Source organism: Heterocephalus glaber, unplaced genomic scaffold (genome assembly GCF_053883595.1).
Source record: "Heterocephalus glaber isolate CG9 unplaced genomic scaffold, H.glaber_assembly_v1.0 deba00001553, whole genome shotgun sequence".
NCBI lineage: Eukaryota > Metazoa > Chordata > Mammalia > Rodentia > Bathyergidae > Heterocephalus > Heterocephalus glaber.
In genome coordinates, this window is record NW_028258344.1 from 29,739,128 (window position 1) to 29,754,617 (window position 15,490).

General features: G+C 39.2%; 1 protein-coding gene across 7 annotated transcripts in view; it reads left to right on the forward strand.

The window, feature by feature from the left end:
• The first annotated feature begins 3,178 nt into the window (after nt 1-3,178).
• The window catches only part of Wwp1 (WW domain containing E3 ubiquitin protein ligase 1), a 106,543-nt gene continuing 94,231 nt past the window's right edge, over nt 3,179-15,490 (forward strand). For 3 of the 7 annotated variants that reach the window (XM_004841973.4, XM_021255969.2, XM_087190556.1), the window contains exon 1: nt 3,490-3,624. The gene's annotated coding sequence lies outside the window, so the exon portion shown is untranslated. Of the gene's footprint in view, nt 3,260-3,486; nt 3,625-8,635; nt 8,755-15,490 lie in introns of those variants that run through there. The other 4 variants (XM_021255968.2, XM_087190554.1, XM_087190553.1 and 1 more) reach the window with 3 other exon arrangements.

The window sequence follows — 15,490 nt, forward strand, 5'->3', positions numbered from 1 at the left end:
CACCACCACCATAAAAAAATGACTTATGACATTGTCAAATTCCCCTGGGGTGCTACATTGTCTCAGGTTGAGAACTACTGGATATGTGAATATGTTCCTTATTACTGGGTAACAAATCATCCCCAAAATTTAGTGGCATAAAACAACAAACATTTATTAGCTCACAGTTTCTATGGGTGTTCTAGTTCAAGGTCTGTGATGAGGTTGTAGTACGGATGCAGTTGCCTGAACGCTTGACTTGGGCTGAAGGATCTACTTCTGTAATGTGGCATTCATGCAGCGATTAGCAGAAGGCTCAGGTCCTTGCCAATTGTTGATGTGTGTTAGTTCCTTGCTACACAGGCTCCTCATAGGGCTGCTTTATGTGTTCTTGTCACTTGACAGCTGCTGATGATGTGGGAGAGTGGAGGGATACATGATGCCTTTTCATGACCTCGGAAGTATCAGTTCTGCCTTCTTGAGTCCAGTAGAACCACATCACTAACCATAACCCCCACTTACTGGGAAGATAATTAAGGTCCAGTTTGTGAGGGAAGGAGTAGTAACAAATTATGGGCGTATTTTAAGACCACTGTAATTAGACAAAGTTTAAAATGGGCTGAAGAATGCCATTAGTATTTTAAAAAAAATAAAAGATCATCACTCCAAAATAAACCATAAAGGATTAAATTACCTAATGAAAAAAGAATTGTTCAACAAGTAGAAAAAAATAAAAGGCAGATAAATTCTATGATCTTAGATGGAAAGGGATGTGTAGAGTAAAAACAAAAACAAAAACAACAACAAAAAAAGGAAAAGATGGATAGTTTTCCCTAGGATCAATATCTACATTATATAAAGTGCCCATTTGTGACTATTCCAGGAAGAAAATGGACAGTGCTGGACCAACAATAATATACCATATTTACTCATATGAAGATACACCCTGATCTCTTGGGCACAGTGAAGCACATTTACTTTCATACAGTGCTATGGGAAAACTGATAATAACAATTATAGCAACAGTAATCCATTGATTATGTGCCATCTTTATGAATTAGCTAACGTATTTTACTTGTAGCAAGTCATTTACTTTTTACTACAACATCATGTGGTAGCACTATACCAATTTTCCAGCTGAGGAACAATCAAATTAGGTAACTCAGCCAAATCTCATAGCTTGTAGGCAGCAGCAGGGTTGGCTTATCCATTAGGCATATTAGGCACAGTGTCTGAGGCTCACAATAGTTTTAGAGCCCACAAAACCACTTTCCTTCTTTTAAAATCAGAAGGAGGAAATATATGTTTAGGATAAAGAAAAGACGTTAATGTCTAATGTCAATATATTTGTTTCTATACCAATGTAGTTAGAAAATATGGTTTGTTATTGCTTTATGGAGAAAGAGGCTCATACAGGTAAAAATGCCTTAGGGCAACTGAAGGAATGTGGCCTGCAGTGGCAGAGCTGGTTTTTGATCTCAGGCAGAGTATTATCTAAGCCTGAGATTTTCCTGTAAGGCAAATTGCCAATGTGTTTCAAAAGGGCTGAACTTGTTCACAACTTTTGATTACGTTTAAGGATTCCTAACCTGAGACAGTAAGTAAGGAAATGGACAATGATTTATGAAAGCATATTTAAAACTGTTCATCTGAAGCCAAAGAGATGTTTTGTTCAATAATAAAAATAAATATTCAATATGAGGTGTCAGCTTAGGGGATTAGAATACTAGGAGCTTCTTTACAGTGCTGAGGTGGAAAAGGCAGTGGGCGTGAGGCACACTAGAGCAGGAAGCAGAAGGAGGAGTTGCACAAGCTCTGGGGCTGAGGAAAAGTACGAAGTTGAGGGAGGCTCTTTGTACACAGTGTTGAGTTTCTGTAAAAGGATCTGAAAGCAAAAAGGTGGGGGGAAACGTAGAGGAATAATCGTTGCTTAAGCAGAGACATGAGCGAGCACAGTCGAGGAAAGTCGAGGGCTTTTATAACAGGAGAGCCAGAGCATGTGAACATGAAAAGGGCTTCAACTATCACGTTAAATCTGTCACAAATGCTCAAAAGGCCCAGTGGATGACTTGAATCAGTGCAGTGACATTCTCCAATGTGTATTTTAGAATGATCTTTGTAGATCACGTGGGTATGCACCTGTTTCAAGTGTGAAGTCAGAGGGCAGGAACTGATGCTCTGGAGTAGAAGGGGATGTGGATTTGTGCAGTTAAGAGATACCTATTGAATCCCACACGTACTCGCGAAGTGTCGGTGCTGTTCTTGATCCACAATTCTTTCAAAAAGTTTAGAAAAGGAATTAGAAAGGAGCTTTAAGGTCAAGGGAAACTTTAGAACATAAAGTCTTAAAATATGATTATGCTGAGAAGTTATAGCCTCTAGAGGGTGAAGTTAAGGATATGCTAAGAAGGGGATCACAGGAAGGAGCAGACAGTAGAAGGTAAGCTTTGGAGAGGAGTGAAGACATCTAGCCTCTGAAAGGAGAACTAGTAAGCTTGGTGGTGGGGGTGGGTAATTCGTGGAGGTTGGGTGAGATGGTTAGTATAAAATTGTAAAAATCTATGCCTGAAGACCTTTATTATGTCTCTCAAGTCTCAAGTAGAAGATTAGGTCGTCGGGATTGTTGTGTGGTCATTACTGAGCTCTTTTTGCAGGTGTTTTTCTTCCAAAAACCATACAAATTACCGACAGAACTTTGCTAAACCAGCTGACTCCTTTGTATAGTGGAGCTAATAGACGATATCTTATGGGGCTGTTGTGTGGATTAATTGTGCTGACACAAGTACTTGCTCACTAAGCATCAGCTTTAGCATTGGGCTGATGTAGTGGCGGGGGACGAACAATTTGATTACTAATAAAAATGGACTGCAAGTCTGGTGTGACCATCTGCTAAGTGCAATTATTTACTCTTGCAATGGGTTCCAAGTCAAATACTAAACTCGGAAGCTAGGTCAAATATTTATTAACAGCTGACTCTGGCTGTACAGCGCTGGAGAAAAGAACACCAGGGCTCAGAGGCTCGTACCCGAGGTCTCGTACAGGGTTCCCCCGCGGACCGGAAAATCAAGTCAGTAAAGTGCCCAGCCAGAGTTCAGAGCAGCCTCTTCCCAAACCTCGGCGGCGGCCCCACCCCTTCCACACGTTCAGGCCCCGCCCCCCTCTCCTATTGGCTGTCCCTCTACCTCCACTCGACCACTCCGAAGACCCGGAGGAGCGGAGTTTTCCAAAGGCAGCCTCGGTGCGCTCTCGCTGCGCATGCTCGCGGGGAGCCGGATTCCGGGTCCGGAGTTGGAGGCTTTGGGCGGTCGCAGCGCAGCTCGGCGCGCGGTGTCGGGACGGCGGGCGGCCGGGAGGCGCGCGCTCGGAGCGCGGCGCCGGCGTCTTGGGCACGCGGCGCGCTCCCGCGCAGGGGAGGTGTGGGGTCGACTGGGGGTGGCGCGTGGCCGGGGTGGGGGTGGGGGGAGGGTCGGGTGTCGGCGCGCGCGGCGTGCGGGTTGCGAGTGGCTGCGGGCGGCCTTGGCTGCCGGGGCCGACGCCTGCTGCGAGATGGCGATCCTGGGGGCGGAAGGCTGAGGGCGCCCGCCGCGGGACGAGGAGGCGCCGCTGCCCAACCCCGGCGGCCGCGAGCTGGCGGCTTCGCGCCTGGTGAGGACGCGGGCGGGGGCCGGGCGGGACCCTGGCGCGACCCTGGCGCGGCGGCCGGGAACGCGGTCTGGGTCCAGGCGGGAGTTGGCGGGTGGGGTCCCGGGCTCAGGCCTGTGCTGCCGGCACCGGGGCGAAGTGTTTTTGTGCTCCGCCGCCCTCTCCGCCTGCGGTCCAGCCTCCCCAGCACCCCCTTCAGAGCTGCCCGCGCCCTGACTTTCACCTCAATTCCACCGCCCGAACCCAGGACTCCAGCCTCGCCGCGGCTTTTTCCGAGCCGGCTTCAGCACGTCGGGGCTTCCCTGACTCCGCAGCTCCCCCGCCTCCACCTTTCGTGACCTGCTGGGTCCCGGTGACCTTGCAGATTTTATTAGTAGTCTGTTATCTTCTGCTGACTTGGCCCTCTCCTTGAATTTCTTTTAAAAATTTTAATTCTGTAGTTTGCCCCATTGCTTTTAAACCTTCAGATAACCAGTTTTGTGTGCACAAGGATTGTGCAGTCCTTGCTTTACTCCATCGATTGGGAGTTGAGTTTCCCTTGCTTCAGTCATATGAAACCTTCATTAGGAAAGAGGAGTAGCTATTATAATTTAGACATTTTTACTCTTCCAGGATAAAGTATTTTTCCATGAGCTTGATTTGTTTTTCTTTTTCTATTAAGTTTTTTTTTTTTAAATCTTTTTGTGTAGGCAAATATACAAGATTTCTGTTATAAAATGCTATTGGTAATAGTGGAGAGATAACTTCTGGTTATCTCCCCACACCTTCCTTTATTTTTTTATATATGAAATACCTGTTTTATAGTTTTCTGCAGGTTTCTAAAAGAGCTCAGCTTATGTATAAATCCACTTCACCTGTCCAAGTCTTTGTGGATTATGCAAGAAAAATGCACCTTCTAAAAGAGAGACATTCTTTCATTTATGTGAACTTGCTTTCAGCTGTGAAGCAGTAGATAAAGCTGTGATTGAAAATTATAATTTTTCATAAATAGTTAATATTTTAAATATTGAAAGTGTAATGGTCAAGTGTCAACAGCTACTGAAATTGAGACTCAAGTACTGTATGTGGCATAGTTCTTAGGGACATAGCTTATTAAAATTTTCAAATAGTTCTTCCCATAAAATGTAGAACTGTGTATAAGACCTAAGACAGTATGTTTTGAAAAACAGTAATTAAGAGTTATGTTTTTTGGAAACCTGGCATGATACAGTACGTAACAGAGTTTCTTCCTTCCAAGAGATAGTAATCTTTGCTGTTTACTCCAGGATGGCTGACATTTCTTTTACTTCCCTGCACAATTAGTAAGCATCTACAGTACTGCATGACAGTGCCAGGTATTTTGGGAGTATACAAAGATGAGGATGATTAGCATTTTATGCCTTTGGGAGATAGGATTATATACAAATTCTCCATTGTCTTTTGGTATGCTGTTAAGTTTGTCTTTTGATATATTGTTGTTTCACAAACTGTGAAAATCCTCATAGAATTCAAATTCAGAGGGTGTGGAACTCATGTAGCAAGGTGGAGTTTGAGGAGTTGGTTCTTAGTGCTCCTGGCTTTGGAGCTCTTGGAATTGAAGGATGACTGACTTTTGATAGCAAGGAAAGATTAAAGCAGAGAAGAATCTAAGTGGAGTTCATACATTTAGGGATAAATAAGTAATTGGGTGGGACAAAGAAATAGTACTAGGTAAAAGATGATAAAGTAAAAATTTGGACCATTTAATACATCTGTTTTATCGATCCCTGGCACACACACACAAAAAAGTGAATACATCCGTTTTAATTCTAGGCTAATGACTTGGTTTTATGCACAGTGAGGATTCCACAGATGATTTTAGAGTTGGGAGTGAAACAATTTAAAAACTTTGTTCTAGGAGGGTTAATCTGGTAATTAATTCGCATGTAGGGCGAATTGAGTTGGGGGACCCTGGAGGTACATAGACTCCTGATAGTTGTGGTACTAATGCTAGTGGAAAGGAGAAAGGAAGTACAGTAGATGGAATTTAATGAGCACGAAGATGAAGAAAGTAAAAACCCAATTCTGATCAAGGAAGACTAGTAGTATTTTGAGTAAGATCCACGGAAGCTTTACTCCCTTAGCATGTGTGTTATTTTAATACAGCCTTTTAGAGGTTACTATCCCTAGGTGAAATTAAAATATTACTGGCTTGGAAAATTTTCATGTGCACCATGAGTATAAATTTAGGGGAATCTATGGACCACCTGAAGTTACTCCATGAACTGCATGGGCCAGTCTGTTGGGCTGGGGGGTGGCTCTCGGAATTACTGGAAACTTTAAAAAATAGAACCTTCAGATTCTTGAATTACATGGTAAGAACCCTACTGTAGAGACACGCTGTACATCTGAAAAATAATATTACATTTGTGTTGTTACAATTTGCAGAGAATTTTGAGTGATTTATGTTATTTGCTGTTATATTACAGGACACACTATTCCAAGGCTTTATATAACTTGCCCTAGGTATTAGCAAGTGGGTAAAGTTGAAATCAGGAGTTCATTGACAATGATGGGTTCTTTCTTGTATGAAGATAATGCAACTGACTTATTGTGAGTTGAATATAGTTATAACCTTTAAGTGACCTTGTCAGTTGAGGACTAGATGATCCCAGGAGTGTAGCATTCTTCATTTTTAAGTAATGGTTGTGGATACGTTATCGTGTTTCTCATGACAACTGAGAATTAGGTGGGTCTGGAGATAATCATTACTTTTTGATGAATATCATGAGGCTCAATAGATGTTTTAAGAAGCTAAATTTCCAGGGCATAGGACAAGGTTAGAACTAAAATTAGAGCTAAAATCCATGTTTGTGTACCTAGGTCAGTATTCTTTTCCCTCGAAACTTCTGATTCTATACCCACAATGAAACTTTAGTTGTAAACTGTATGTGAAGATTCTGGATGTACCTGTTTGAAGTATGGGTTAACTTTTGTACTGTGTAGATTTGAACTTGTCTGTTTCCATCTTTGTGTTAAGATGGTTGTCTTATTTCAATGGCTATTGGTAGGTAATTTTGAAATTTGTAAGTATTTTATCACAGAATAGTTAAACCTTTTGCCAAGGATAAAACAGAAGTTAGTTGATTTCTTGTTTGGAATAGTACATTGGTAAAATGTAGGTATTGGTTTCTTTTCAAAATATTTTGAATTTTAATCCTGTATTTATAAAGTGAAGTTTGATTCTCATTTGTAAAAGCCTTGTCCATGAATATTTGTATTTTTGGAGCATACACATCAGAATCTTATTTCCAAAGTATTTATCAAGTTATTTGCCATTACAAAGTCTATGTATGTGCTTTACAAAGTATATACAATGATTTTACCAATACACACCAAGCTTCACCATTAAGAAGGACATCATTAAAAATTGCCTAGTATGCACTTAAAGTTCATGTTTAAACAATTTTTTGAATGTATTATATAAAACCATATGTCAGATAGTTGCTGAGCTATAGTGGAGACTAATATTTGTTGATTCAGCCGTGACATTTGTTACACTTAGCATTCATTCATAACACATACTGGTGTGCTTACTATATGCCAGACAGTGTGTTAGGTACTAGAGTACAATTTTGAGACAACAGACACGAGACCTGTGCTCTTAAAACATGTATTTAAAAGAGTACTGACATCAAGAACACAGACTTTATCTTCTGAGGTTGTTGGAATTTGGTGGAGTATGTTTATAACTTTCCCATTCTCTGGGGAAATAAGAGGAACTAGATGAACATTTCAGTTGTCTATTCCTGTGTAACAAACAACCCTAAAGTAAATGAGTTAAAACAACCATTTTCATTCAGTTTTGCTTTTCTGGGTGGAGTTCAGTTGGGTAGTTGTTCTGTCTTTGCTGGTGAGCACTGCAAAGGCTGGTTGTATTAAGATGACAGTTCAGCTGGAGACTCCTGGACACATTCTTGTAGTCTCAGAGTCCTTTCCTTTCCATGTGGGCTTGGCAGCAGGGTTGACAGCCTTACCTGGTAGCTTAGCATTCACAAGAGTGCAAAAGCAGAAGCAACCAGCCTTTCTGAAGGCCTAGGCTTGGGGCTGGCACAGGACCACTTCTGCCTCCTTCAGTTGGGTAAAGCAAATTAGGGGTTTATTTACATATGTTCATGAATCCATTTGAGACCAGGACGTGAACCCAGGGCCTTCACACTGAGTTATATCCCCAGCCGCACCTTTTTAAGATTCTGAGACAGAGTCTCGCTAAGTTTTCCAGGCTGGGCTTGAACTTGGGGTCCTCTTGTCTCAGCTTCCCAGAGTGCTGGTGGTTTGTGCCACCAAGGCTGACTGATTACACAAGTTTTATATAAGTATTATTTATATTTACGTATTATTTATATCAAGTATTATTTATTAAGTATTATTTATTTAAATTCTCAGCTGTATTACTCAGAACCAGGTCTCCTGGAAAACTGCTTTGGAAGCTGATGGTTAGGCTGCTTACTGCTTTCTGCAAATCTAGACTGAAATCTCTGCCTGCCGGAGGGAAAGGAGGGGGGAGGCTGAATCTAAGGTGCAAATGACAGCACATTTGGCTTACTACACCAACGGAAAGAGCTTGAGCTATTTGCTTAGAAGTGAAGAGGGTTTAGAGATGGAGCCAAGAGGTAGAATGCCTGCCTAGCATGCCTGAGAGCCCGGGGCCAATGAGAGTAGGGAAGAGAAAGAAAATACGAAGAGGGAATTGTGGACCTCTGTGGTTTGACCTAGTAGCTGCCATAGTGGGGCACGAGTGGCTTTATTCTGCTTAGGGGTAGTAGGGTCCAACAAAGTGTAGGGCCAAGACTCCAGGCTGCTTAGAAGCAGTGGTAATTTACTCACTTTGGTGAATTGGGTCAGACAGTAGCACATACAGAGTGGGCTCCTGGCTACAGAGAGGGAAATACCCGTACCCTCAGTGTGAGACCTGTGAGCCCAGACTTGGCTGGTCACTCTGACATTGACCATCCCTGACCAACCTGTGCCTCACACATGTACTTTCTGTTTGCAGCATCTTGAAAAAAGTCCGGATAAATCTCTTTTTGTGGGGGAGATACCACTAAAGTGGAAAGAGTACTTTTTCCTTCTGGAATCTGGAGTGGAATGCCTTACAGAAATGTAAGGAATAAGGTAATGTTCCTCCCTTCGTGAAGCAGGTAGATGGCTTGCATGCTAGCTAGGTTTTTCTCACTTTATCACTACCTTTTTCTCACTGTCATTTTGTATTAGTCTTAGTAGTAGTTTTTTTTTTTTAATTCAAGTTAGCAACTAAGTAGTGGCATAGTTGACTCTGAAATGAAAATGAGTAGTTTTTATTACATTATGGCTTCTGAGTGGAATAGTGAATTATTTCATTTAAAGAATTATGCTAAAAAAATGGGCCTCGCTAGCCTACTGCAAATCTGCAAATTTCTGAAAAAAGTACCTTAGCTGTTGTGGGGAGAAGTTTGGTGATGAAATGTACTGAGAAACATGATTTATAGAACTAGGGAAGAGGATGGATAGAATTAAGTTGTGGTGTTTCTTGAAAGTCCTCTTCCTTGCTCTTACTTTATTTAAGTAGGGAAACCAGATTTTTTTCATAGCTGTTCAGTATACCCATAATTATGACTAAATAGTATGGGTAGAAGCAAACTGTTGAGTCCTGACTTGAAGTGGAATACTGTGACTAACATTAGTCCCAACTTGCCAAGGTGTACTCCTCTTTGTATGTGTCGCATTAAAGAGAACTACTTAATTGAAGCTGCTCTGTATAAATTAAGAGATTCTTTACCTAACAAGCAGACAAATTAGATTGCTCTCCCCTTAAAAGTTTTCAAGAATACAGGCACTCTTGTCATACGGGTTAAGAGCCATAGTTTAAAGTCAGGTAGATCTGATCTCTCAGGGCTCTTTAATAGCAGTGTTGCCCTCTGGTTCTTTAGTAAGCTGAAAAGACTAATTACTGGATTTTTATAAGGATTAATTGAAATCCTTAGAAAACAATGCATGGTGGTTGCAACATAAGTCCTTAAATTATTTTTATTTCTCTTAATTCCCAATTATTAAATCGAGAAATCAAACTGGTGGTCACTTCATAGTGAGCCACTCATGTCTCAAGGCCAGTGTAGCTTATTTTTGGTTTGATCATATCAATCCCACCTCTAAATTTAAAAAATCAGTTACTAAAAGATTAAGAATGATCCTAGGAAAGATGCTAACACAGCTGGCAGTATATCAGTGAGTGATGGTTTGGCCATGCAACTTGGGAATGAAAATTGTTAACCTTACCATCATAGATAAAATGTGGAGTAGACCAGTATTTTTCACAATGCAGTTCTCATTTCATGGTCATTTGGGTCAAACATGTCTTCCAGGGTGCATGGTGTGGCCCGTGAGAAGGGTGCTGAGGAGTCTTTGTTTTAGCAAATATTGCAGGTGGTGTTACACATATTAATTTGATAACTGTTGACAGAAACCAAATCTCTAATCTGGGCTCCTAGTGGGCTCTGTCAGAGACCATTTTTCTAACTAAAGTATTCCTTATGTACACGTGTAATGTACATACAAAGAGCTTAACATCTGAACTTTCCAGATGTTTGAAAAGGCTTGAGATAATTGCTGAGGACTTGTTGCAAAACAAACTATGGAAACTTGAAACAGGGAAATTATGGTGAAGAGTAGGCTACAGAAATGACTTTGGCTTCCTTGTTCAAGACTTTTTCCCCATTCTCTAAAAGAAGAAATTCTCTTGATTGATGACATTTCCTTTTTTTAAGAAGGAAAGACATTAAGTTGGACATTATGATTATCAGGTAGTCTACTTAAATAGAGCTTATTTATACAGAAGTGCGTCAAATTTGGAGTTTGGGCTTTTGGGCAAAAAGAAAGTTGACTCTGTTCTTATCATTGGGAAAACTCATTCTTTAGCATAAGGGCATTGACTTTGGGGAAAAAGTCACGAGGAAAGATTTAAATTTTAAATGAAAATGAAAAAACTTCAGGCTGCTGGTAATGATAGCTTGTGTCTATGTCACTTAAACTCAGTCCTGTGATGATCTGGACCCCCAAATCTGATAACATTTGGCACTGGAGGAGCAGATCATTAAAGTGGGGGCAGTTCGTGGAACAACCTAAAAAGTATAGTATGGTTGATGTAAACAACAGTTACTGCATTAGTAAGTACATTTTTTTTTTTAAACCAAACCTGTGATTCTTTATAAATTTGTGCAAAGGATTAGTTGGCATTTGAGGAGTCTGTTTGTGTTTCTTTTTACCGTCTTTGTGGGCCCGTTCTTGGGTGGGGCAGCAGACCATTTCTTTTTGTCTTACAACCTATGGATTACAATAAAGGTTGTTTATGTGTGACTACCTAGAATTGAAAAAATACATTATATTTGGGAATTTCATTTTTTCTAGATTAAAGTTTTTGGTAATTATAACTTGTTTTAAAAATTCCTTACTTTTTTTTCCACAGTATTGTGTATCAAAAGCTTAGGCCTTGAATAAGACAAAGCTAGATTTGAGTTCTGGCACTGGCTTATTGGTTGAGCTATGCTGGTCTAGTTAACCTAACGAAGGCTTGGATTTGTCCTATATAAACTGAGTGTTCGTATGTCAAATAATAATAAATTCATTTATTTAAACCTGACAGTATTCAGTAAAAATTCCCTAGATTAGGGGTTTGTTTTTTTTAGACATGGTCTCACTATGTATCTCGGGCTGGCCTTGAACCCAGTATGTAGCCCAGGCAGTTCTCCTGCCTCAGCCTTCATGTATTTTGGATCTTAATATTTTCATCTTAAAATGAAAATTTAATGAAATCTTGTACTTTGGTTTCACATTTTTAGAGTATTTGTAAATAGTAAATTCACATTGTGTCTATTACTTGCTAGATATCTAGAAATTGTATAACAAAAAATGTTGCAGCACTATGTTCCTCTCAAGTACTTAAATGTAATTTTGATCCAGTCCTTCAGGTGTGTGTTGGGGTTGCTGTGTATCATTCTATAGCATGGCTATGTAGCTGAAAGGCCTTATTCTGTCTATATTACTGTGAGTAGTAGAAAAATATTAGTATTACTGTACTTGAGAATAATTAAGAGTTTGGTTCTAGTGGTGGTGGTGATGGGGTAAGGGTTAGGAAATGAACGCTTACTGTGTATTATCTACATTCCTGATTCTAGAAACAGTTTGTTTCCTAGGGTTAATATTTATAATTCTCCCCCTTTCACACTTGAAAAAACTTCATTAATTTGGTGTTGGTGTCCTAATTTTTGAGGTAAAGAGAAGAGATTCAGATTAAATATACAAAATAGTAGAGTTGAAGTTTGGATGTAGGTCTGTCTGACTTAAAAACTTTTCTGAATTACATTCTCCCAATACACTATTCTTAAACTAGAAATTGTCATTTAGGAATTAAAGAGTTAGGAAATCTCTGTGCTTACTTAAGTGCCAGTAAATTGCAATTGTTAATGTATTCAGAAACAGGAAATTTGGGAGAATGACTGTAACTTTGGGTTGTGATAGTCTCGTGACCTTTGCAGTACAGAAGAGTACTAGTCTCGGCAGTGGGCTGGTACGCGCAGCTTGACATCAAGGAGCTTTGTGTTCTTGAGTCTTAGTCACCTCTGCTTCAGCTGCAAGTGTTCTTGACAGCTTCCTGCTGCTTCCTAAGGTGTAGCAAAGTTAGTCAGCCCTCTTTGTCTGTGGGTTCCTCATTCAAGGATTCAAGCAACCTCAGATTTATTACAAGGGATGTGGCATCTGAATTTGAGTTATCCGTTATGGATACCCAGGGATAGCTGAATATTGCCCAGCTCTTACTACATGTTAGGTTAGTTCTGAGAGTTTGGAATGCACGGTTTAATGTCCATAGTGTTATTTCTGAGGTAACATGTCAAAGGAGTAGGAAACCTATTTTCTATTGATGGTTACCAAGGCAAAGGGAAAAAAATTATCAAATGTGTAATTTTTTTGGCTTTATAATTTTTGTTATTTTCCCACTAAATATAATATTGCATATTTTAAGATATTGAGAAATAGAAAAAAAACTACCTCATCCTCAGTACTGATAACCATTTAGATATAGTTCTTTGTTGATATAACTACAGTGTAGTATCAGTTCTTTTTTTTTTGGTACCGGGGATCGAACTCAGGACCTTGCACTTGACTTGCGAGGCAGGCGCCGGAACCACTGAGCTAAATCCCTGGCCCTAGTATCAGTTCTTTAGAGACAGAAAATAAAAAAGAATCGTCTTAAGCATAGGAGAAATGAAGTTTGTCAGTGTTTAAAACATATTTAAATTATTTTGTAATTTATATTATTGAATTATATAATCAGTATAATTGAAATATTGAGGGAGGGAGTAGAGCAAGGAGAAAAATCATGATAACAGAATTCTTTCAAAGTTTTTATTTTTAAGAATGATGGCTTTTTAGGTTAAAAATTGAAATAGTTACTGCTGTATTTGATAAGTACATTTATTTTCCTGTCTTGCTAATTTTTCCTAATAAAACACAATTTTTAACTTGGTGTGTAGTTAAAATATTTCATTTTGAAGAAGTTGGTATGATATATTTACTTTTACTTTTTAAACAATTCTTTTTGATGGAGCAATACCACCATCTTGTGGCCTTCTAGTATAGTTTCCAAAGTTATTTTTCCACAACAATGAGCATAAATTAAATTGTTCTCTATATTAGACAAGGATTCCATTAATTTAGTAATTGTTAGTTTTTACCATTTATGGGGGTTGGGAGTAGAAAATAAAATGATGTGTCTAGGATTGCAGCTTTGTAAAAACGTGGGTGTTTGAGGCAAATAATGGTATAGAAATAAAAATTGTGAGGTTGGTTACACTTATGGATGATTTGTTTTGTATGAAATATGCAGTGTTTTCAGGGAAGTGATGCTAAGCTTTAAAAAAAGTAATGTTTTGTGCGCTGTTTCTCATTTAATAAGAAAATGAAGGTCCAGGGAAATTTAGATGCCCTGTCTTACTCAACTACTTAATGGGATATTTGTTTGTTTGTTTTGTCTAAAACTTTTCTAAACTGTTGACTCTTGAATGAGTATCTTCTACATGAATTTTTAGAATTTGATGGTAATTTTAAAGGCAAAAAACATTAAATGTATTGTGGTTCATTTTTTAAAATATATAAATAAGACCATTTGGTTTTAGTGTCTGATTACTTAATTGTTATTGAGTTTGGTTGACTTGAATATGTATTAAGTACTCCTTGTGTGCCAGGATTTAACAGAGACGAGGTGGACGCAATGGAGAGGATTTGTCCTGGCCCTCTTGGATTTTAAGCTAGTATTCAGTAAGAAAAATGAAGCTGTTTTAGTGACACCAAAGTCTGAAATCAAGGAGTCTGGATAAAAGTGGCTTGTAATTATTTCCTTTGGGTCAGACACTATAGATGTGCTTAAGGTACTTTTTCAAAGTCTCAGCAGTTTATTTTGGAATTTTGTTTTGATTTTGCAGGAACAGTGTATATGCACAAAAATAAGTATCTCTGAAATCTCTCTGGAGTATTTGTTTCCCTGTAAGGTACAAGTAATTAAGCTCTTAGGGGTCCTGTAGACCCCTGTAGGCTAGGTCTTGGTAACATTGTCACATTGTTTTGTATGTGGGGAAAGTTGATAACTGTGTTCTTAACAATCTTCTCAAATTTTTGAAGTCCAATTGAAGTATCATTTGGGAAGTAGCATAGTACTTTGGAAGTGTTTTCAATGTTTAGTTAGGGCTGGAGCGTATTCAAGTGCAATGAACCTTTGTCTTGTTTATACACTTTTGCCTGTTTTTGTAGTAAGTCAAATGAGCATTTTTTAAAATTGGACCTTTTTGTACTGAGCATTTGTTTTGGACTGTTGGCATGAAATCACATTGGTGAGGTGGCGTTTGACTTGGAGCTAAGAACTAGCAGGACTGAGATGGAGGAAGATATAGGTGGTTTTATAATCTTACCTATATAGAATTTTAAATACTATTTTAATTAAAATCTTTTTCTATGCTACCAGGTTTTTTTTAAACCACACCCTAATGATTTTATAGGCCTAATGTTTTATTAATTATGAGTCTTCATTTATTGCACATTTAATAAGGGCTAACCGCCTGACTAGGGGGCCGAGTTTACAATAACAAGTAGATAGTGTAAAGGGAGAATTAGAGAAATAAACATGGTCACTGTGCTATGAAGACATATAACAACTAGTTCAAAGTGGTAGAGCTGAGTTTGGGGGGTTGGTGATTAAATTAGGTGGACAAGAGTTTGGATAGCATGTAAGAAGTCAGTTCAGGGAGGGCTGGGAATGGGGAAAAAATAAGAACCAAGATGCATTATGTAAAGGTAAAATTCCCAATGAGAAATGTAATTGTGTTGTATACCTACAATGTACCAATAAAAGAATTTAACAAAAAAAAAAGAAGTCAGTTCTGCCCGAATCTGTGTGTGAGAACCACTTTGTACACCACGTAGAATCACTCCAGGTGATTAGGATGTGCAGTCAAGTTTGGAGAAAACCGGCAGTGGAAGAGAAACATATATAAATAGTGAGTTTTGGGAAGATGGTTTTTCTGGAGAATCATCTTGTTTTCTCTAGCTGAATTTTAATAGGGGTGAGAGAGTGTGTGTAAATAATGCATTTAAGTAGCAGGTAGTTTGATCAAGTAGTGGAGAAAGGCTGGAAACTTTTTCTTCCGGAACCTGTGCTTTAAACAGCTCTAATGGTGTTACGGCTTCTAAACACAAACTTAAAGTGTGGAGGAAGAGCATTCACAGGTCTCTGGGCGATTGGCGCTTCAAAGATGAGCCCAGGTTTCTCCCATCTGCGCCAAATTCCTTACCTTAGCCACCTCCCTGTTAAAACAGATAATTTTGT